General features: G+C 39.7%; 1 protein-coding gene across 8 annotated transcripts in view; it reads left to right on the top strand.

The window, feature by feature from the left end:
- The first annotated feature begins 8,937 nt into the window (after positions 1 to 8,937).
- SOCS6 (suppressor of cytokine signaling 6) overlaps positions 8,938 to 23,446 on the top strand; it is a 28,464-nt gene continuing 13,955 nt past the window's right edge. For 3 of the 8 annotated variants that reach the window (XM_063165391.1, XM_063165356.1, XM_063165363.1), the window contains exons 1-2: positions 8,965 to 9,063; positions 11,160 to 11,240. The gene's annotated coding sequence lies outside the window, so the exon portion shown is untranslated. Of the gene's footprint in view, positions 9,064 to 9,164; positions 9,194 to 11,159; positions 11,241 to 23,446 lie in introns of those variants that run through there. The other 5 variants (XM_063165328.1, XM_063165346.1, XM_063165337.1 and 2 more) reach the window with 5 other exon arrangements.

Below are 23,446 nucleotides of genomic sequence, written 5' to 3'. Positions count from 1 at the left end.
ACTCACATAGAATAAAGATTTAGTTTCAAATTTTCACCTATAAAAAATTAAATTCTGATTGAAATGTAAGTATCTATCTTATCCACATATGAAAATTGCTCCCACTATGTAAATATTTACATGTTACCAGTATTTAAGCATTATCTTATTTTTATAAAAAATGGATATCATTATGAAAAGGGTGGTATTCTTTATTTATCAATGTGTTCTATAGCTTCTTAATATTAGTGCTAAATAATATGTTCTTAAATATCTTTTTTTCACTGTCTTTTTCTTTTTTTCAGATGAGAAAAAAAAAAATTTATTTTTTTTCCTGTATGGTAAAATGGCCTTTCTGGTGTGAAAATAGTGAGATTGCATAGAACTTTTTGTAGCCATTGAATACAATTTAAAACAATATTTCTCAATTCATGTACTTCACTTTTGCTAAGTATCCTTTAGCTTTACAATGATTAATTTTTTCCATGCTGCCTATCAACATATTTATAAAATCAAGACCATGTTTTATTTACAGCAAACACATGATAGAGATGAGTCATAAAAGAAATTCTGCATTAAGAAAATCCTAACAGAGCAAGAGAGGATGTTTTTTCAAAGGCATGAAGATCCATGAGGCACCTAACTGATGTATCGAAGTGCCCTTCATGTCTTTGATAATCTGCCCTGAATGCATGCTATTTAGTAAAATGCCATTTCTTCCATCAAAGCATCTTCTTTTCTGCAGCAAAATTTGATAGCCAGCTAAAATCTGATTTTTACCCACAAAAGAGACCTGTTTGTGTATTCACAATCGTGAGCACATTAAGCAAAAATATTAACCTCCTTATTTTCCTAAAAGAATAGCCTTATTTATCAGTTTCAGCTGAAATAACTCAGTCCTGGAGTTTAGGATTCTATCATTCTTTGTGGTTGGTTTACCAACATTGATTTTAGTCGTGTAGTAAGATGCACATAAAAGTATTCTACATATGCAGTGGAAAGATGATGCTGCAGTGTTATTTACATCAGTAATAATTTCCAGCTTTGGAAGAGCACACTGCATATTCAGCACTGCTCTTTTCTTTTATAGAGTTCCTGCATGAAAGGAAGCTGTGATATGATCTTCAGCATGTCCAGGTCACTGAGTCTTTCTTTCAATTGTTTTCCAAAAGATGCCTCCAGTTACATTAACCTAGAACAGAACAGTATGACTAAAAAGAGTTTTGCTACACTATAATCAACAGTAACAAAATTTACTACTTCATAAATAAAAAGCAGTGAAATCCTTAAGGGATCCAAAAAGCTTTTGTGGAAGAAGAAGGATTATACAAAAGATGATACACTTACTACTGCAACTCTGTCTTGGGTCACTAAGTAGCAGACAGATCAGCTGATAAGAGTATTTCCTGACTGTTTTACATACTGAAAACAACCTAGACACCCCATCCCCATCATCATATAAGGATTTTTCACCTTTTCTAAATCTTGCTCTCATATTTTTCAAATGTTCAGTGTATTCTATGCAATAAATTTGACAAACTTACTTCGATAGAATAACCCAAATTTATTCAACAAACTCAGTGTGGTCTACACTTGCATAGATATCTTCATAAATGTTCTTGGGATGCTTTTGAAAATGACGCATGTAGGCTGTTTCCTAATGCACACAATGCCATTTCAGGATTTCACAGTGATCTGACTTGTGACCGAAAGTGCCTAGTGCAGGTGAGGGGCTTTTCCACCCTGCACTGCTAAGCAGCCTCACCTCTACTGAGAGATCAGCACATACATAAAGAATGGTAATTAAAAACTCTGACTTCATTGGGGAAGTAGATTGCAGGTAGAGAGCAATCTTAAAGAGCTCTTAACAGCAGTATTTTACTTGTTGCAGTTACAGAAGTAAGAAATGTGTTGTGCCAAATTGTAGGGGTTGGTACTGTTGACTTCTTCCTGAGAGATAAAATTATTCATTTTTGAGAACAAACATCTTTAAATGTGCATGTTTAGAGTGCATTTAGAAACAAGTTCACCAATTATGTCTTTTGAGCCATCCACTTCAGAAAGCAACTCATTCCATATTGGCTATGTAACAGATGTCAGTTATTGATAGCTTCAATTTGCAGCTAATGAAGACCAGGTTTGAACTTGTGACCTAAATGTGAGAAGTTCCATATGTACCTCTGTAAGCCATCTAGATTTAAACATTGTTTCTTCAACAATAGTAATTTTTTTTCCAGAATGCTGTGAATTTTATTGCTTGATTGATACAGCCCAAAGTATTCTTCTTTTAAAATTTATTTTACTTGTGCTTTATAAATATAAAAAACAGGGATTAAAATTATTTATAAACTATGTCAAATTAAAACTAGCAGCTGCAGGTACACCCTCTAAAGATAAGATCTTGAGAAAAACAAGAATATCATTCTTGATCTAACTAAGAGTGCAAGGATAAGCACCCGAGAAATGAGAATACTGGAGGAGCCATGGATCTAGGTGAAGTCAGAGGGAGCTCAGAAATCAAGGGAAATTGCTTGTGGCATCGCAGACAGAGCTTTATATGTTGGGATAAATGTGGATCTCTTCTGTGAACTGGAAGGAAAGGACAATCAAGGCTCAACAAGAACTGCTCAGCCACTATTGTGAAATGACTTCCTGCAACCCTACCTCCATTTGAGGGGCAGGCTTGTTTGTTTGTTGGTTTTTAATATGCTTCTGCCCATTAACTGAGTATTTATTGTGCTTTTATGCATGTTTTTAAAAGGATATTCTTAAGAGTAGGACGGAAAAGAACCCATTTGACCTTCTTTTTCATAACTAAGGAAATGGCTGCAACACTTAAAGCCAAAAGGAACAATTCTTTGGTACACAGCTAGTAGAACATTAATTTCAAGGCACACCTGCTACAACTGTTTTCAGACATTTTCAATTTTAATATAATCTTCTGCAGTGAGCATTCTGAGCCAGCATCTACACTTTGCGTCCTTTTATGTGGTCTAATTTAAGTATGATGTCAACAAAATTTTATATTTAGGTTTTTCAATAAAATTCTAGCTACAGCTGTATGCTTAGTCCTCACTCATATAACTCTAACAGGAGTGGGCTGAAGAAAAAAATGCAAAAATAATATTACCTCATAAGTTTTAAAAAATGTTTATGCTTGTAAAAGGAAAGAGCAAGTCATCTTCTAAATCCTTTTCCCTTTTTTATTCCTTCCTCTATTTCCCCTTAAAGATGACAAAATAAACAACAGCTTGTTTTCCTTTTAAGTAGTCCTGCTTAAGGAAAATAACCTTCTGAAAAACAAAATTGTTTATTTATTGTTTAAATTACCAGTTTTATATTTGAAAATTTTGGGGCACATATTTGTAATGAACTCTCCTCTGAAAAAGCAGTTCAAATGCAACATTTACTGGACCAGTTTCACTTCCTAAAAAAGAGAAACCAGAAAATTGAGCAACACATACCCTTGTCACAATTTCAGTCAAGTCCCACAAATCTCATTTGATCCTGCAGACCTATGGCAAAACCATGACCCAAAGCTCAGAATGTTTCATTAAAGTGACACTTAGGTTTGTTTTGATTTGTCTTTGGCACTTGCTTTCCAAAATGGTTGTCTTTAGGAAGAGTCCTTGGGCCAGTTGTGAATACTGAAGTAAAGCCTAAAAAGCCAAGCTCATGAGCTGCATTGTAAAGAACAATTAAGATATTGAATATAACGAATCTGGCTACAGGGGAGAATATAATGTTCCAAACATAATTCCTTTTTCTTAAAAAAAAAAGGTGTTACCAGTCGCCATAAAAATGGATATATACATTCTTACTGGATACATACTTTACATTTTAACAGAAGAAATGCTACAAGTTGAATAAGGAAGTCTCTGTGAAGTTTCTGTTTGACTGGTATAAGAAAAATACATGACTGTAGCTTTTTATATACATTATTTTGATATAGTTATATGGGCAAACAGACGAACCAATGCGCATGTGCACCAATGCATTGGTTTTAAGAGTATAGGCCTCATATATATTGTCTTTGTTAGCTTTGTCCTGCTCCAGAGCAAAGTCCTCTGGGCTGAGAGGTTCAGACTGTGTGTGTCAACAGTGATTACACAGATGAGGTCTGAGCTGGGACAAGTTCTCCACCTTGCCTTTTTTCCTGAATCTCCACATCTACGTGACTCAACGCAGATTACAAGTGACTGTACAGGCAATACAGGCTATCAATGAATAAGACACAGAGGCTAACCTCACTGTATAGAGCTATTTGCAGCCAGCTGTAGTCATGATTTACTATGCATCTTTGTCAACAAGAAAAGTGGTGTTTTATTTCTCTGACATTAACAGGAACCAATTTGTGAGGCCTAATTTACCTGACCATTCTGTTTTTGGTACATAAAAATTTAAAATTACTCCTCCTTTTCTCCATTACTCAAGAGTTTAGAAGTTATTCCCCCTAGTGCTGTTATTAGAGATGTCATTTTGCTTTACACTGTTTTCTATTGTAAAATAATTGTTAGAAAACTTTGAAAATAAAAGTAAACATTGAGCTGCACTCCTGCTAAAAAAATGAACAAACCCTATCATCAGCAGAAAGCTTCATAATGAATGCAAGAATCTTAATTTCAGAAGTGCTCATCAATAATTTTGAAGTATATTTCCTCTTCAGATGACATTAAATGAAAGAGGTGAGAGTGGCACTCAAAAGCGGTGTATTTCAAAAAACACCCGAGTAAGTAAAGACTCGGTTTTTATCCATAATCATGAGATAGAGCATATCACAACCTAACCACAGTGTGAAACAGAAGCAATAGCAGTACTCTGATTAAAATGTAGCTCATCATTTTTATCTATGATAGTTCTTTAGTAGCTGTAAGAGGTCTTAATGCCATCTATACCTTTAATTTCAGCAGCGTCAGTAAATAATGCCAATTAAACTCCAATCTGAGACAAAAGGTTTGTCTGTGTGAAAGAACTTCCTGTATACTTCACCTCAGTTTGGTGGAGTTTTTTGTAACAATAGTATTGAACTGGGTGGAGGGGGAAGTCCCTCCAAAAAATAGGGAAAAAAACCCCAACACTTTGAAAATATTTATATAAATTAACTTTTATAATAGAAATGGAATTTACCAACAGAAAATGTGAAAGAACCTAAGAGAAAATGAAGTGGAACCAACCTACAATGTCTGAAAACCATATGTGATTATGTGATATATAAGGACTTCTAATACGTATTATAACATAGGAATATAAATATACAATATTATCTAAAAATACAAATAAAGGAATACATAAATTCACATAATAAAAAAGGAGTACAGGAATTAAAAAAACCCAGAAAATTAGGCCACAGTTACAAAAATGAGCAGCAATTTAGGGATTTTGGATATATGGCTTTCCTTAAAAGCATATGTTTTTTCGAGGCGATCTGAACACTTACAGTCTAAAAGATCAAGTTCCTGTAAAGCATTACAATAATTTCAACATTTTAGTAAAATGACAACAAATTTCCCTTCTGAAATATAGTGAACAGAACAGGAAAGGAATGCATTTGGGTCCTTAAAATAAAATCATAGTTATATACCTGCAAGAACAATAAGAAAAAGGCACTAACCTCCCACCACAATTCAGGCCAAAGAGCCAGGGCCAGGGAGGTTGTTACAAGGTGATGATAATCTATGCCAGGCAGGGAGGTAGTAATAAGAAAGAAATAGATATGATGGACATAACTATTGGTTTTGTTGTCAATGAACACTCATAATTTAGGTTTGTGTACCTCTGAACTACAGATTTGTATATACACAGTTTGATCTCAAAAATAATTAAGTCATTTGCAATCACGCTTTTAAGTATAATGAGAAAAAAGGCATAAGCATATAAAAATAGAGAACACATCAACATGCAAATCCAAAGTAATTAAAACTGGGTGTAGAGTTCCTGATTTTAGAAGCTCCCAAATATAAGGAAATCAGATTGGAAAAATTTGGATTTTCTATTACCAAGACCAAATTTCTAGTTCTTGTCATTTAAAAAAAGTTAGCAACCATGAGGCAAGTCTGATAAGTCATACACACAGAGAGCATTGAAACAAGATGCCTGAATGTATGAACAGCCCAATTTAGTTCACTACTGGTTTTTAAGCCCAGAAAAACTTATCTGAGTGATCCCTCTTGCATTTTCCTTGTCTGCCATCCAAGATGCAACATCAGCAGCACACTTAGGTGAATTCAGACTAGGTGATAAACTGTTGCTTTCACTGGGATACAGTTGCCTGCTGCCCCATTTCGATGGGAAAAAGTCTATCTGAAACCTGAAACTATATATTAAGGCTGAGACAAGCTGAGAGCACACTGGTAGCCTATGGAAAAGAATGAGATGTGAGAAATAAGGCATCAGTTCTTCTTTGTGTCACAATTTATTGTTAGGAAAATGAACTTCAAGAGATATTGCCACCTGTGCTGGCTTAGAGAGGACCAATGACGCCTGGGGCCACCATGAAAAAAGTGAAGGGCGTGCATGGGCAGGAGGAGGGAAGGAGAGAAAATGAGAAAGGTGAGTGCTTGGAGCAGTAATTTAAGCCATATTTAACATCATCCCTACTGAGAAGAATCTTGAGGTATGGAAGACATGGGGGGAAAAGCAACCAAATGTTTTGCATTACTTTTCTTCAAACTTCCTGTTGTCTATGGGTCACATTTCTGCAGAAAGATAAGTCCTTTGATTCATAAGACTGACAAGAGGGCAGTTTCAGACACGTGGAAACCTTTGGTCAACACATGGCTGGAAAACCTCATCATCCAGACTCAACAGTTTTTTAATAGTTTGGGAGACTGCAGAATAAGATTTCTAAGATGATTTTAAAAATTCATCTCATTTGTAATGTAGATGACTGAAAAACTTGCCTATGGCAAAAGGAAAATGAAGGACAAACATTTTAAGCCATGTTGGCTTCTTCACGTACTGCTGCCATTGTCCTGCAGCTCCTGCTGAAAAGTTAATACTAAACCAGCTTAAGTTAATACTACATATATGTGTCAAGCACGAATGCCAGCAGGAATTACTTGCTCAAATGCTTGTATCCCAAGGAAATGGAGGCCGAGAAGAAGGTAGGAACATACACACATATACATGAAGAAGAACTTTCCCCATCAGAGCCTTTCTTGCTCTCTCTTTTTCCCTTTTTAAACTAGGTGCTAAACTTACAACAGTTCATCTAGGAGAAGAAGGAACCCTCTACATTGTAAAAAAAAAGTTAGTATTTTATTACTTGTTTAATTTTCTTTCTTTCTTTGAACACCACTGCCAGCCCAGAAAGTAATTTGTATTTTTCATATCAACAATATTGGTTTTACAAACAAAAGTTAAAATCCCTAAGGTTTCATGTGATCCACTTGAAGTGATTCTTAGCTTTGTTACACCACTGATAACATGTAATCATAATCGTAAAACAAACAGTTCTAATCTAAAACACTTAATAAAAGCATAAATCATTCTATTATTAATGAAAACATAAATCAAACTTTATATTTGAAAAAAAAAATTTTCTGCAACTCTGATTAGAGTTATCATCTCCTGAAATAGTCCTGGCCTGCCAGAAACTGAGGTTGATCAGACACGTAAAGAAGCATACAGTCCTTGGATGAGACTCAAGGAAAGTGTATAACTCTCTATAAATGCCCGGGATATAAGAACGTGAATGCAGTCAGGGCGCACTCTGACCTCAAATAACCTAGGCAATTAAACAAGTCACTGTCCTCAACACACAAACACCTCAGATCTCAGAATTCAAGCAGGATGTGTGTGAATATTCTCACAATCTTGAGTTTCAATGGATACTTTTTAACCTTGAAGTCAGTTGTTTCATAATAAGTCATACAAATACTCTTACTGACTGTCATGCAACTACATAGGTAAACATGTTATTCTTATCTGTGCAAATCTGGTTGTTGATTTGCATCGGTTATATGCACCACAAGCAGGAAATGCAGTAGTATTATACTAGCTCCACACCAGTCAGCAAACAGGACTTGCGATAACTTTTAAGAGCTGTATCGTCCATAGATTTTAATCCTTTGCACCCTGCTAGTCACTTCCATCAGTCTCACACATCCTAAATTAAGAATTGTTTTCTTGCTCTCGAGCTAGCATTTTATTTTTAAAAAGAGACCGGAGAACAAGCAATCAAAGCAGTCTGCTTGGCTGAAGTCGCTGCAGCACAGCTGATATATGCCTGAAGTTTAGTGTCACTTTTCTCGAGGAGATCTGTGAAAGAGTTGAACACAAAAGCAATGCCTGTTCTGGCGCGTCGCTTTCACGCCAAGAGAGGTGTGAGGGAAGGTGAAGCGGAGGAAGAATCACCTCCCTCCTTCTCCCGCTGCCTCTCCAGCGCAAGCGGGCCTGGCGGGAGCGCCCGTGGCCGCCGGGGCGGCGGGGGCGGCTGAGGGACCCCTCCGGCCGGGCGCGACCAGCGAGGGGCGGTCCCCGGCCGAAGGAACAGGGGAGGCAGCTCCCTGTGGACTCGGCTGAGGAGCTCCTGTCGCCCAGCGGAGCGGTCACACACCGGAGCGGTGGGGGAGAGAGGAGAGGGCCGGGGCTAACAAAGCCAGACCCCCTCCCTGCCTCCATTCCAGCGCGGCTCCCGGCCGCCGCCCGCGGGTTTCCCGCGGCCGCCGAGCGGGAACGAGCCCGGGGCGAGGCGCCTGGACCCGAATAAGGGAAGGGGCCCGGTTTCTGCGGGGCAGACGGGCCGCAGGGGGCTCGTGGAGTACGCCGGGCGGCGGGGGCGGCCGGGCGGGCGGAGGACAGAGCGGGGATGCCCGCGGCCCTCCTGCCGCCGCCGGGCTGTGCGCGGGCGCCGCAGCCGCAGCCGTAGCCGTGCCTGCGGCAGGCGGCGGCCATCGCGGGCTCGCCGCCCCCGTGCGCCCCTCCGAGGACGGAGGGGTGGGGGCAGAGGAGGCGGAGGAAGCGGCGGCGGCGGCGCCAGGAACAGGGAGGCGGCGGCACGGCGAGGGAGGGAGCCAGAGCCGAAGCCGGGCCGGGCCGCGCGAAAGCAACAGCAGAGCCAGCTCCTCCTTCTCCTCCTCCTCGGTGAGTGCCGCTCCGCCACCCCCGGAGGCTGCTCCGCGCCGAGCCCGGGAGCCGGCGGAGGCCGGGCCGCGCCGCTGAGGTGCCCGGGAAGAGGCCCGCGCCGGGAGCGGGACACCGCGGCCTCCGCTGGGTGAGCGTCCCCGGGGCAACGGCGCTCCGCGGCCCGGCTGCCCCCTGCCCTCACCGCCGGGCGCGGAGGGCTGCTGCGGTGCAGGGGGAGCCAGTGGATTGGGCCGGGGCGGTTCGCCGCTTGCCCGCCGCCCTCTTCCCGGGCCTCGGCCCCGGCCTCCGCTCCCTTTGTTTGCTGGGCTCCCCGAGCCCGCGGCGGTGCCAGGCCCTGCGGAGGCACCGGGGCCGCGGCGCGGCCTGCGAGGCGGCCGGGCGGGCGGGAGGGAAGCAGTGCCGGGCCCGGGCCGGCGAGGCGCTGCCCAGCCCCCGCCGTGACAGGAGGGGACCAGGCCAGCCTCTCGTCCCCGCCAGTGGCGGCAGCGGGGCCCGCCGGGCTGCCGTGCTCCTACCCTGGGCCGCTGCCCGAATGCACCCCGCGCCTGCTGGTGCCATTGTGGGGGGCGACGGAATTGGGCTGAGTTCCCTTTACCCCGCCGTGAAACCCGCCTTCACCGGAGGCTTGTATGTCCCCGTCTCTGGCGGGGCGGGTGCCCGGAGGTGGCGATTTGGGCAGTCGGGTCGGGGTTTGTGCGGTGGAGGAGCCCCGGGTTGCTGCGAGGTGAGGGTGCGCCAAGGGCTCCCGAAGGGGCGAGCGAGAGAGGCTCCTTTCTGTGACAGGCGGCACTTAAGAACTTGACTTTAACAAAAGCATTACCAGATCCGCAAACTTTACTCGCTTTCATTGTTCTTCGAGCTGCTTTTTACACTCTTTTTCCGTAAAGATGCCACTTAGAAAACAACTAGCCCATGCCAACCCGTTTGCTCATGAAAAAAGCCTTTGCAAAACAACGGGTTTTTGAGAGATGCAGAGGATGATGCTTCTGTGATGTGAGGGTACTTTGGCTATGTCTTTCTGTCCTCTTTATTTTTCTTCCTATGTTTTCGAAATCATCTTAGTTTGGAACATAGTGTTTTGTTTATCATGTGGAGTAGGTTACTGCATTAAAGAAGTTGTTCGTAGAATATGCTTTAGTCAGGAAAACTGACTTCCCCTTAAAAAATTCTTGTGCCTTTTCACTGTGAGGGCCCAACCACTCTTTCCTACAGGCCAAGAATGTTTATGCCATGTCTGTCCTCTTAATACACCTGTAGTTAAAAAACGCCTGCTGCAGGCCTCCTGTCTTGGAGAGCTGCTGTCTGCCCAAGTATTCAAGGAATAATGCATCTGCATTTCTGCTCTGGGTGGAAAAAACCAGAACCGGTTCTGTTTCTAATATTTGTTTGTGCTAATAGATACATCTTTGGATTGTAGAAAATATGGAAGCTTTGGTGCGATTATAAAAGAAATTACTTAGCTTGGCTGGAAGACTCTCAACAACTAGAGAATGTGTAGGTATTTTTTGAGTCTTCTGCAATAAGACAGTAGTCAGAACTCACAGTTTTATGTGTAACTTAGGAAAGACAATTTCAGCTTTTTCAAAATGCTTGCTTTTTTGATGTGTTAAACAGTACTTGAAGGGAGTTTTCACTTCCAATTCAGTATTTCTTGGGGTTTTGGCATTGCTCTGTGCTTGGAACTGAGCTTTTACTTGAAACAGGTTCACCTCTTGTATGCTTAATCAGGGATGCATTCCCTATATCCCAAGTTTTGAGATTTACATTTTTTTAAAGTTAAAATCTAATGAAGTTAAGCCTTAATACTTAAAAGTTTAAGTGATAACAGAGTATTGTTATGCAGACATACCCACATTAGCTAACTCCCTGGATAGCTGCAAGGGTATGGAGTAGTTAGGGAGAAGCTCTGTGTTGTTTCCAGGGGTTCCATGAGCATCACTTTAATGTACTGCATGTATTGCAGCATCAAAGTGTTTGCATGCATTCAGGAGACGTGATGGATAATTCTAGGTTTCATAAAAACTTGACATACTGAAATCTAAAAACCAGTTGTGTGTTAATTTACACTATGCTATTAACTTCTTTGATCCTAGATTGTGAAGTTGGTCAGTAACCTTGGCTTACTCTTGGAGAGGGGATGGTTTGAAGAAATGGTAACTGGTTCTTACTGTTCTGTGAGAGTAGATTACAACTTCTGACTCTCCTTAACATAATTAATTGGTAGAGTGAGAGTGAACTCTTAACAAAAAGTTGTTCGTACAAAGCAAGTTTATTATTTCTGCTCTTTCTTATTAATTTTTTTATAGTCTTACAGTAATTCAGACACGAACAGTTGCAGGGCTTCATGTGGTAGGGCTGCCCTGAGTTCACTACATATTTACTATGCTACTGTTGGCAAAACTGAGGCCATAGTCCAGGCTAATCCCTAACTCAAGTGCCTTTTTCTCTCTTTCTTTACGGCCCTCCTGGGCCTACACAGCACTAGTTTAGCAGTGTTAGGGTAGAACAATGCAATAACATAAAATAGATAGGAAGGAGGCTGTTCTCAGCTGGTGAGTGCCTCAGTGTTTTGGTGATAGGGCTTTGATGCGTATTAGCAACAAATTAGAGAGGGTGGCTCCAGCACTTCTGATGCTCCAAGGAAGAAAATAAGATACAAATAGTATAAAAGGGAATGTAATACAGATGCTAAAATGGCTTGAATATAAATTGGGTAGGAAGAAAAGCAGAACAGAGATCGATATCTTATGCCATGTAACTGTATATTTTGTACTGTAAAGTATTAAACTGAGAGCAAATACAGAACTTTGAGTTGAGAACGCTCTTTTATGTTTTTTATTTTCCAGAAAATAAATAATTATATCTGTAATGTTCCTTGGCCTTAGGTTTATTCTAAAAGTTGTTTGCATTCTGTTTTGTTGCACATCTGATTTTCTGGAAATAAATATCAGTCTTCAGAAGACAAAGGTCCCAAGGTCTTACCACCTTTGTCCTGGACCCTCCCAATAAATCTGTAGTAGTGGAGAAGGAAGTATCCTTTAAGAAACACGTTTTTAAAAAATCATTCTTGATTATTTCAGATGTCAAGTTACATACAACAGCATGTTTTTGTAGAAAAGGAGATGGTTGTGCTTGTAATGGGATATTTATTATCCAGGATTAAAAAGCAGATTCGTACCACTCAAATATATATTTGATACTGCAGAATAAAAAAATTCATGGTACACAGTACGTTCCTTCTTTTATTATTGTTTTACTTTTTCCTCCTGAAATAATTGATTTCTGAATTAAAGCACTGTGCTATGCAAGTTGAATAAATTTCTGTGTTAAAAATAGTTACATTACTTTGGAAAGAAAGATTTAGAAACTTTGGGGCTTTTTGTTGCAGAAGGTTTTTCCCCCGTAGCTGAATTGAAAAAGCTATTGAAACAAAAGCCTGTCACCTACTTCAGCCTCTCCTGGTGAATAAAACCACACCGAAAGCAAACTGGCCTATAATTATTGCCCTGGATGAAAATGGAAAGCTGACTGTATGAAAAGGGTTAGCATCAACGTTATGAAAGAGAGTACACAAACTTTGCTCGAGTCTACACAGAGTGAATTTGAATAGGCAACGCGAAGCAAAATCTGGCTTAGTCTACTTATTTTGAGAATTAAAATTTTCAGATCAAAGCCTTAGAAATTTAGCTCTTCAGGTACTTAAGCTCACTTAAATAAAAGTTGCTCTGGATATTTTGTTTTGGTAGTTTTTGTGGTCTTCTTTTGTCATGTACAGGCGTGCAAACAATAAGTATTTGGACCTCCAGACAATTTCAGAAGGCTTTGAGGTGTTTGGCTTTGCAAATCTAACTGCTCTTCATTAATCTGTAATGTGGATTTAAGAAGCTATCTTTGCATATTTTTAATTTTTAAAAGATTAATTAAACTGTTATGTCTCATTAAATTATTTTCTGGAAAATATTAAGATAAAATACTTTGAAAACTATTGGTCCTTTTCAGTCTCCTTAACCATTCACATGACACTTTGAGGAACTCAGCTGGCCTCATTTATAAGGCCACATGTTACCTAAAAAATTCTTTCTTGGTTGCTGCATCACCAAGAAAAGTATGCAAGTGAAATGTAGGTGTTTGTTTAGCATGGATGTCCATAGAGTGGCCGACTTGTTCTGCCTCTGACTTTAAACTCCATTGAAGGAATATGAAAAAAATCTTTCTTGCAGGTAAAGCCAAGCATAGAATGCTGTATATAGACATCTCTGTCCAGGTGCTGCTCCCCTAACATTGCTTCCTTTTTTGTATATTTCATGCACACAGCCTCTCATGCTCTGTCTTCTGGGAAACAGTCTTTTTGTAATCTGCCAAGTGCAATAGGTTGGCAATTTAAAAAAATCTTAGATTTGTAAAGTGAGTGAGTTTTTGTTGTAAACACCAATTAATCTTGCTGTAAAATAGTTTTGGATGGGAGCCATTTTCTCTGGAAGTGAAGGTATAGATAGTAGATATTAGTAATTTTTTTGAGAGTTTAAGTGGTCTGAAGTTAAAAATTTAAACCATGAAAACGAGCTGTGCATCTTATTAAGTAAATCACACACATATATGGTATTGTTCTTGCTTTTCAGTGCACTGTATAATCAGCAGCTCTACTTGTGTCATTTAACTTGGATGTATATGATACTGACCTGTAAGAGCAGTTGTGATAGGTTTTTATGGTCTTGAATTCATGTGGTGAATGTAGCTAGGAGATAAAGTCATTAATTTTAGCATTTGAGATTCCCAAAGTTATTAAATCTGCATTTTTCCTCAAGGATATTCTGTATTGCCTAAAACAGTACATAGAGTGCTACTTTTGAAAACATTGTTGGAAATGAGATTCCAGTCAGACTTGGTTTTACAGTGTGTGATCTCTTGTTTTTTCTTGAGTAGTTTTATTCTTAATTAATCTTGACGTTTTCTGGTAAATGTGCTAAAACAGTAGCTTGTAGGAGTCTTGAGTAGGTGATTGTTTTTCCTTCTCCAAAGCAGTCTGCATTCCTCAAATAGGTTGAGAACATAGTAGGCTACTCCAAATGTTTCTTTTTGGTCCCATGATGTCTCTAATACAGTGGTCAAGCTTGCCTTCTTTTTTTTGTTCCTTCTGATTTCAGGAATTCTGTCTCTCCTGGCTTTACCTCAATAAGTGCTGCAGGACCGGGCAGTTACAAGCTGTAATTTTGACTGGTTTTGACATCAGTAATGGGTTTTAATACCCTTGGAATCCCTTTGGGTTAGTAATCAGGTATCAGATGAGGAGTTTTAATCAAATAGAGAAACAGAGACAGGTGTCAGCAGGGCAAAGGTTTTTGATTACAGAAGGTGTGCCTTCTAGGATGAGCTGTGTGGAAGCTGTACTCCAAAAACAGGGTAGGCAGCTTTTCAGATGGATGTTCTTTCAGGAGCTGGTGGGAACTGGGTGAGTAAGGAATTCTCGCCAGGTTCACTAACAGAAGCTGTTTGTGCAGGGATACTGCTTTGGGTGAAACTTGTGCTGGGGGAGTTTTCCAAGGTGGAATTTTGGTCAGCCCAAGGAGACTGGCTCTAGAATAGTTGGTTTGTGCATTCAGACCTACAAGTCACTAAGGTGTAAGAGCTTAAGTCTCAGTCTGTGTAAGGTAGGTGCCTAGTGGCTTTTTTATTCCTTCCCCTCCCTGCTCTCTCTGCAGCAGAAAAGAGGCAAAAGCAGTGCTGATCAATGCACACTGAAACATTGACTTTCTTCCTCTTTTTGGCTTTTGAAAGGAAAAGAGCTGCTGGTTAGTAGTAGTAAGTAATGCTGAGAGGTAATAAAATGCTAGCCATTAGTCTTTGGCATTATTTTGTACAAAAAATCCGGTTACTTGGGAAAATATTTGCAGTGAATGTAAATATTCTGTGGTCCCTTACTGCTGGGATAAAAGTCTCTATTCACCAATAGCTGTTATCTAATCCAGTCATGATCAGAAGAAGACAGTGAATGGAAGTTGTTTTATCAGTACTGACTCGTATGTTCTGTGTATTACAAAAATAAGTGCTTTTGGAATCTCCTGTGTTTTAAATGTTGTTGACAGGGGAGAAAAAAGAAACTTAAGTTCTATGTATCAGCATTGAAAAGTATGTATCCCCTTGATTGTCTTTTTTTTTTTTTTTTTTGAATTGGGCTAATACTTTCTTTTCCTTCATTTTATTTATAGTGTGTCTTTAATGTCAGAACTGGAGAAAAGAAAGTCAGTGTGCATGGACACGACTCTTTTATTCGTGGTTGAACTTTGAAGCTTAGCTAGCTTTTGCAGCCAGGCTTCGATACTCCTGGCTCTGCAGAAATTTGACCTTGCTCTGGAGATAGCTATCTTAAGGGCTTTGGGTTTGTGTAAATCTGATAGAGCACATTACTTCATACAGACAGTGAAAATTTTATCTTTGATCCTGTCTGTGTGTAACAATTTATACACTGATGTGAAGCTGCTCAGTGTAAGGCCCAATTTTTTCATGTGCAGGCTGAATGCAATGTACAGTGAGGAGTCCCATTGAGTTAAATGGCTGCTCACAGTTAATTAATCTTTGTTGGGTTAGGACAGAATATTAGCAAAATCAGATCGTTTAGGGCTAAGTGTAAAATGATTTCCTGCTACTGGCAACATTATTTAAAAAAAAACCCATGACAGCCCCGAACCAACCATCTTCCATTGTGCATCAGGACAAAACAGTGTCTGTCTAAAAACCGCCATTAATACATTTGCCATCAGATTCATTGGTTGGGGTAGTGAGCCGTTTCTGTCTGCAGGTGATGAGAGTGTAGGTGTAGGAGAAAAAAAGCATTTCCTGATCTTAATCATGAATAATTAAGAGGCTCTCTCATTTTGACCCAAAATGAGAAGATTTGCATGTAGACTAAGTTTTGTCAGAACTGGTCTAGTCCTGTAAAAAGGCTTTACTCTGACAAGTCAGGACTTTATGAAAAAGATGGCTAAAAAGCTTTGCCTATGCAGTCAAAATTCTGTTCCTATTCTGGTCAGTGTGCAAGTTGTGCAGTGTTAGGGTATGTGCCTTCTTACAAGCACCCTTGGATTTAAAAGGGTGAAATTAGAAATTTATGTAATGTTTCGCCTTCTTTTTTTAGGGGAAACAAAGTGTAAAAGTAATTTTGTGAGATTAGCGGGAGATAATGCTCTCCCTACAGGTGTGTTTACCTGGTGTATTTGACAGTATTTTAAGCACAGCCGTGTCTCCTATTTCCCATGTGTGGATAGACTCTAAACCATAAAGAAGATAATTATTTTACTCTGTTCCTATTGGGCCTTCTGCCAGTGAAATTAGGAAGGGAAATATTTTAAATAAGCTGTGTTTTACATTCTCATTTTCTGAAATGCAGAGCTTGGATTACTTTCTGCAATGGATCCTAAGACCTTGGAGGGGCAGCCAGGCCAAACACATGGGGGGATCAGTGGGCACAGAGTGCTTGGTGCTTGACTGATACAGATGCTGTTACTGGAGCATATTCCAGGAGAGACTGCTTAATTAGAGGTACTCAGGATGATTGCCCCTTGGGCACCACCTGACTCAAGATCCCCCCAGTCTTTAAATATGGAGAAGGAAGTTCTGTTCCTGCCTTTACCCCCTGCCTTCTGGTTTGTTGTGTTGTGCTGGCTTGTCTGTAAAGTAAACCTTACTTTCTGTTTCACTGATTGGATCTCTTTTCCCGGCCATGAAAGACTGATCCTTCTTTAGCTGATACTATTTGACAATCTGAGTCGAATTGTATCTCATTAAATAGTATGTGTGCTCCAGAATAGAATTGAGGTGCAAGTATGTAAGAGTGGGTTCCTTATGTTTGATGTACTAAATGCTCCTTTGCCTTTAAAATGGATTCCCAAGTGTGTGTGAGTGGATTGTTGTCACTATTATTTATTTAGGACCATAGATAATAGGCGGATATTGGGCCTGTCATCTATATGAAGGACAAAATCTGCAGTGAAATATGAAATTAAATACAGAAGTGTGTAGCTAAAAATTTCCTTGTCACTTGCACATACAGGTTTCACAGACTGCAAGCAGTACAGGCTGCATTTCCCAGTGATGTAAAAGTACAGGATATAACAGCTTGCTAGGTAGAGCCCTCTTTCAGAATGTAAGATAGCCACGGTAATTTTCCACTTCTGTCCTTTCTGTATGAGGGCTACTCTGAACACCAGCCTTTCAGTTGCTCTGTAGTATGAAAGGATTTCTATTCCTTCTTCTAAAGCCGTTCTGAAGAAGATTAACAGAGCTGAAAATCATCTAGATAGTGTGCCTTTCTCATCCTGGTGGAGTAAGCAACTGATCTGGAGAGGGAAAACCTGCATCTGACTTTCTCTCCCAATTCATCCTGCATCTGAAGCTGTTGCTGCACAGTAGGATATATTAAGTGAGACTCTCCTTTCATGGTGTCTAGGACCACTGGCCAAATAATTAGACTTTGTAGTTTGATTTCCATTTATGCAAGCTCCTTATGTGATCCAAAGGAATTCTATGATCATGCTTCCACTTCTCATGATGTCCATAAAAATAAGTGGTTGCCACTGAATTTTATGTGGCATGGTTCTGGGTGATGATAGACAGTATTAAAAATGTAGATAAAGGTGTTAACCACAGGGCAGCCACTGATACTGTTCTTTTAACACTAAGTACTACTGCTTTTATATACAAAAAATAAAACTAAAGGCTACTGAGGAGCTTTGAGTTAAAAGAAAAAAAATTCTCTGAAATTCTGATACTTCCTTGATTAAGCTGCTCCCTGTATATGAAGGATTTTCAAGAACAACAAAGGTCCACATGTCTGTAAAAGTTTTAAGGAACTTGGTTGTTGTAGTATGCCCAAAGTACTTGCAGCTCCTGTAGATTTTTAGAGGGACTGCTTATGCTTTGATACAGAAAAAAAAATAAAATTCTAACTTGGACAAAAGCCATATTTTTTTATTTTAGGTAAGAGTAGTTACAGTTCTGACCTTTGCAGTTTGTCAAAATGTACTTGGCTTTCAATTGTATTTTTGGAAAGCAGGCCATCAGCCTCAGTCAGATCTGTTGTTACAAGCAGAATGGGGTGGGGGTTGTGAGAATGCTTTGTGCCATGCTAGTGACACCAGTTTAGCCAACTCGGAGCTTGTATCATTCAAAACTTAAACTCTGGGCCTTGGCCTATTTGTTAGTCTGAATTTGCTTTCTTTGCAGGTTGTACTTCAATCACTTTAATCAATGGTTTAGAACTAACCTTGAAAGGTGTTAGAGTTTTGCTGTGCTTTTTTTCCCCCTTTTTTTTAGGGAAGAAGGGGATTTGTTTTATTTTTTGTTACCATTCTCCATAACTTTGGTGGTTTGCTTTTATTTTTTCTGCATTTTTTTAATGTCTTTGGCTACGTACCACTGATGGATTGTCTGCTCCTCATCCTGCTACCTGCTACATCTTGGTACTGTAACATGGGCTATTCATTTGCTTACTGCTTTGATAAATAAAACAACTGGCTGAAAGAACTTTGTGAAATATCTGCTGAATTGTGCAGTTTTAAGGGAAGTAGGGAAGTTGAATCGTCAGTAGAGGACGGTGATAGAAAGTTTACTGAAAGGTTTGGTATATTTCAAAAGAATAATGAAACCCAAGCTTGTATGTTTGACTTACTCCTCCATTGTCAGTAAACCTCTGAAAGGGACCAGAAGAAGTTTAAGGGATCTCTTGCAGCACACTGCACTTTGCTGTTGCAGTCAACTCCTGCTGCCATCTTAGAGAACTGTGGGAGATTTCAGATTTAGGTAGGATAGGTGTTTTCTCAAAACCCCAGCAGCTCTCACCCCTTCCCCCCATAACTCCACATTATGTGAATTTAAAATTTAGGTTTCAGAATTAAACTACCTTCTTTTTGCCTGATGGTGCATGTTATTCAGCTTATGAATCCATCTAAAAAAAGTGAAAATTAATCTTTTTGTGTTCTGACTCGTGAAGTGTTGAATAGAGCATTGAGTGCCTGTGCACTAACATTTAAATGCTGGACAGAGAGACAGCAAAAATGTCCTTAATGAAGTCAATAATTCTGTCTGGAATTTTGAGTTTAATTGGTGTCCTGTAAGTAAATGGTAGGACTATACATTTTAAAGGATGTTGGAGAACAGCATTAATGTAAACATTTTTGTCCCACATGTGAAAGAAGACAGAGAATTGGTTAGGAAACTCTTCTGGCTTTTCTCAACTTCTGAGTTCTAGGACTTTGAACCTTAATGAAATTGTCTACTATGTTTCCTATATAAACGGTTCAGATAAAGGATATAAAATTACTTTTCTCACTACGATGTTCAAGAGGGAAAGCACAAAGGATTTTACTTGCTGAGAGAAGTTGATTGTGATTATTTTAGTGATAATGTTTTAAATTTTCAAGAAAGTAAAATTGTTAGTGGAACTTAGAGGTAATTTTTAAAAGTTTAATATTTTGCACTGCTGGTTTCTTAATGCAGTGATATAAAAAGTATCTCCTAAGCCTTTTGCTTTTTAACAGTTGATCGGAATTGAAAACCAGTCACAGTAACAAAATACTTTTACTTCTAGTGAATGTAGGTGGTATCTTTAAGGTCAGAGGTAAACATTTCTATGTTATAATGAAACAGTTTATGTGAACATCATCTCTCTTGAGAAATGGAGATGTTTCATGTCACTTTTCTCCTTGCTTTTCAAAAAACTTTTGAGTTCCAGAGAAAGCTTTTCCTGTGTTTAGAAATGCCCTTGGATTTTTGTATATGTAAGAATATATGAATTTTTGCCATGGCTGCTCTCTTAGCTGGGACACTGCCTTTCTGCTTATTTGATAAAACTTGGGCAGCCCTCGTGGGACTTCAGGCCATACACAGAAACCTTGCATGGTTGAGTTTCCTTTCTATGGGAAGCAATGCTAAAACAAACAATAGCCTCTGAATGTGTGTTTAACTCTTGAGCTTTTTTTTTCATGAACTTTTGAGAAGTGACTAGGAAACTTGGCTTCTTGAATAGAAGCCTCTTACTTTATGTGAGACACACTTCTGCAGAATTTTATGTATTTGTTGTTATTGCAGGGATTAGAATGACCTTGGTTGACTAAATATACTTATTGTTTAAATGTAGGCAATGCCTTTTCATCCCAGGTCTTTCATAGTTCACTGAATATCTGTTTCTCTTTTCAATGAGTTTTACTGAAAAGATGCATACACTTTCAAATTATGCATATGTTATATATGTATTGTAGTAACACAATTGGTTATTGCTTTGGAAAAATGTTGCTGTGTTCAGTTAAAAAAAAATTGAATTAAATCTATGATAATTTCACAAAATTACTTTTCTTTCACAATGAACACATGAATGATATGAGTTGTTGGTGTTTGTATTCTGTTAGAATTTTCCATTGTTAGAGCTTAAAGATGTGAACTGATTTAATGTGCATAAAAAAGGAAAGCCATAGAGGCAGGAGTCTGCAGGTTGAAAACCTACCAAATCTGAGTTGTATGGCAACTTCATGCAAGGTAAGGAGTTTCCAGTACTGACAGTAAACATTTTTATATGGTCTGGAAGGGAATGGTAGGACCTTTGTGACAACTGTGTAGCAAATACATTGTATTTCTCTGATAATTTAGTGAAGGAAGTCCCAAAACAGAGGTCAGTCCTTTTTTCTCTGTGATTCTGGGGACTGTGCTTATTAGCTGCTTCCTCCTCAGCCTGCTTGGAGATTTCTCTGCATGTGTGAACTCTGTACAGATGTTGGGGAAGATCTTTCCACTTTGATTTCTCTTTAATCAAGGCACTGTGTTCTTTCCCCTCAGACCATAAATGAGTTCATTTAATCCTTCCATTTATGTCGAGGGTTAACTGTCTCATAAAGAATTGCTGCATCTGAGCTTGAATTGAGAGGATAGTGTTATCTTCTAAGGAAAGGCTTTTATTCTTATTGAAAATGGCCTGATGGAGGCAGGTGGGGGTGATAGCAGTAAAAACACTGGAGATTCTACCTGGTCATACAAGTTCCAAGGGTCATTCAGTCTCAATGAAAAACTGTACTGGGGAGGTTAATTTGGAGTCAGCCTCGGTCATGAGATGCAAGGCAGAATGGTACAAGACAGTGTAAGGCTGCAGTGTATTGCTGTTTGCTCGGGCCTTCCAGAAGAGCTGAAAAATCAGAAAATGAGTCTTCCTGCAATTCCTGCACATTCTCCAGCTGCAGAACATGACTGTGCTGCATATGGCAGAAAAACAGAATCCTCTTTTTCTGTGTAGTGAATTATAAAGCCAGTCCTATCTTGAAAGCTTTTTCAGGTGCCTTTGTTTCAGTTTGTGTATTTGGTAGACAGGTCGCTATAAAATATATTTATCTTTTAGAGTTTAACAACGTTTCTTTTGTTCCTGCTGGAATACATTAGATAACTAAATATGAATTATTGCTTGAAGAATTTAATTACTATGTTTTTGGCATACTTTTTAAAAGGTTGGGTTTTTTTTTTTTTTCTATCTGGATATTTTGAAAGGAATTCTATTACTTGGAGCTAATTTGTGCAGAATTTTTTCTTTTTTTTTAAATATCTTTGATGCCAGGTGGACGCTATTTGTAGGAATAAAGGCCAATTACATATGGTCCTGGTTGTCTCTCAGATTAGCATAAATGACAAATGTAAGTGGAAAGGTGAGCTGTTTACTACTTGCTGGTGAAGATACTTGTTTTACAAACATGGGCTATGAAGCCACCTGTTGGCTAGATAGTGTGGCAAGTGAGGTGTTTAAAAGTTATGTTTAACTTTGTTTCGGGGTTTGTTTGTTTTGTTTTTTTTTTTTTTTTCCTTGTGAATGTGACTTCATAGCTTTTCTGATATGCTGTTTTCTCATTTTTGCTCCTGAAGAAGAGACTATCCCATGTTGCACCTTAAAGAAAGCAAAATTATCAATCAGATAGCTTGCTTGGTGCTATAGTAATTTAAAACTACTTCCTTTGTCTTAATTTTCATATCAGGTGACTGAGACAGGCAGAAGCAAAAAAAAGATGTCTATAACAAATTAACAACTTATAATTTAGGGAGAATGACAATATTTAAAAATTTGTAGTATAGTGACATATGCAGTGATGCTGTACAAAACCTCATAATTTTCAATAGAAACGTGAATCACAGAATATTTTGAATTGGAAGGCACTTGAGGTGGGGTGAGGCTTCCCCCAGTGCAGAGCAGAGTGGGACAATCCCTTCCCTTGCCTGCTTGGTGATGCTGTGCCTGATGCCCCTCAGGACAGGCTTGGCCCTCCTGGCTGCCAGGGCACTGCTGGCTCAGGTTCAGCCTGCCATTGAGCAGGACCCCCAGGTCCCTTTCTGTGGCACGGCTCTGCAGCCTCTCATTCCCCGGTCTGTCTGCACATCCGGGATTGCCCCATCCCAGGTGCAGAATCGGGCACTTGCCCTTGTTCAACTTGAATGGCTGGTGTTTGCCCAGCCCTCTAACTTGTCAAGGTCTCTCTGCAGGACCTCTCTGCTCCTCCCAATTTTGTGTCATCTGCAAACTTGCTCAGTATCTCTTCCAGTTCTGTGTCCTTTTATAAAGTAATTTATAAAGATGTTGAAAGAAGCACGGGGCTGAGGATGGAGCCCTGCAGAGCCCCACTGGTGAGAGGTCACAGTCTGATGTCACCCTATTCACTATAACCCTTTGTGTCCGACCTGTGAGCCACTTCTCACCAATCCCATGCTGTGTTTATCCAGCTGTGTGCTGGACGTTTTGTCCAGAAGGATCCTGTGACAGTACCTAAAAGTATTGAAATCCAAAAAGATAACACAGTTTGCTTCCTTTGATCACCTTGTCACCAAGGTGGGTTACCTTGTCATAAAGGGAAATCAGGTTTGACAAGCAGGACTTTCTTCTCATGACACAGTGTCCTGGCTGTGACCAATGACTGAGTTGTCCTCCAGATGTTTTTCAGTACCTCCTTAGAATTATCATTTCTGTAATGGTACCATATGGTAAGAGGTTTCTCTTTCAATTACTTTTCCTGTATTTTCCTCTTTCTCCTTACAATGTCTTCCCTTTTTTTTTTCCTACTGATGTTTTTCCTCTGGAAGCAGGAAACAAATGTGTAGCATTGGGTTTAACTGAGTGGTGTACTTCTGTATTGCCCATTTGGTACGTGTCCCTCATACTGTGGGGTTCTTCGGTGACAGATGTTTGGCCTGAGAAGTTGAATGTCTGTTCTGACATAGCACAGTAGGAAAAGATCATTCATGGTACCTGTTTAATGTCTCCTCGTCAAAATATTTATTTTGCAGCAGGCCCTTTTCAGCTGTCTTGGTTCATTTTTTGGAAGCTGTACACAGTAACAAGGTTTCTGTGCTTGCTGTAGAAACA

Source organism: Melospiza melodia, chromosome 1, assembly GCF_035770615.1.
Source record: "Melospiza melodia melodia isolate bMelMel2 chromosome 1, bMelMel2.pri, whole genome shotgun sequence".
Lineage (NCBI taxonomy): Eukaryota > Metazoa > Chordata > Aves > Passeriformes > Passerellidae > Melospiza > Melospiza melodia.
Note: the sequence above shows the minus strand (reverse complement) of the source record. Positions and strands in the feature narration are given on the sequence as shown.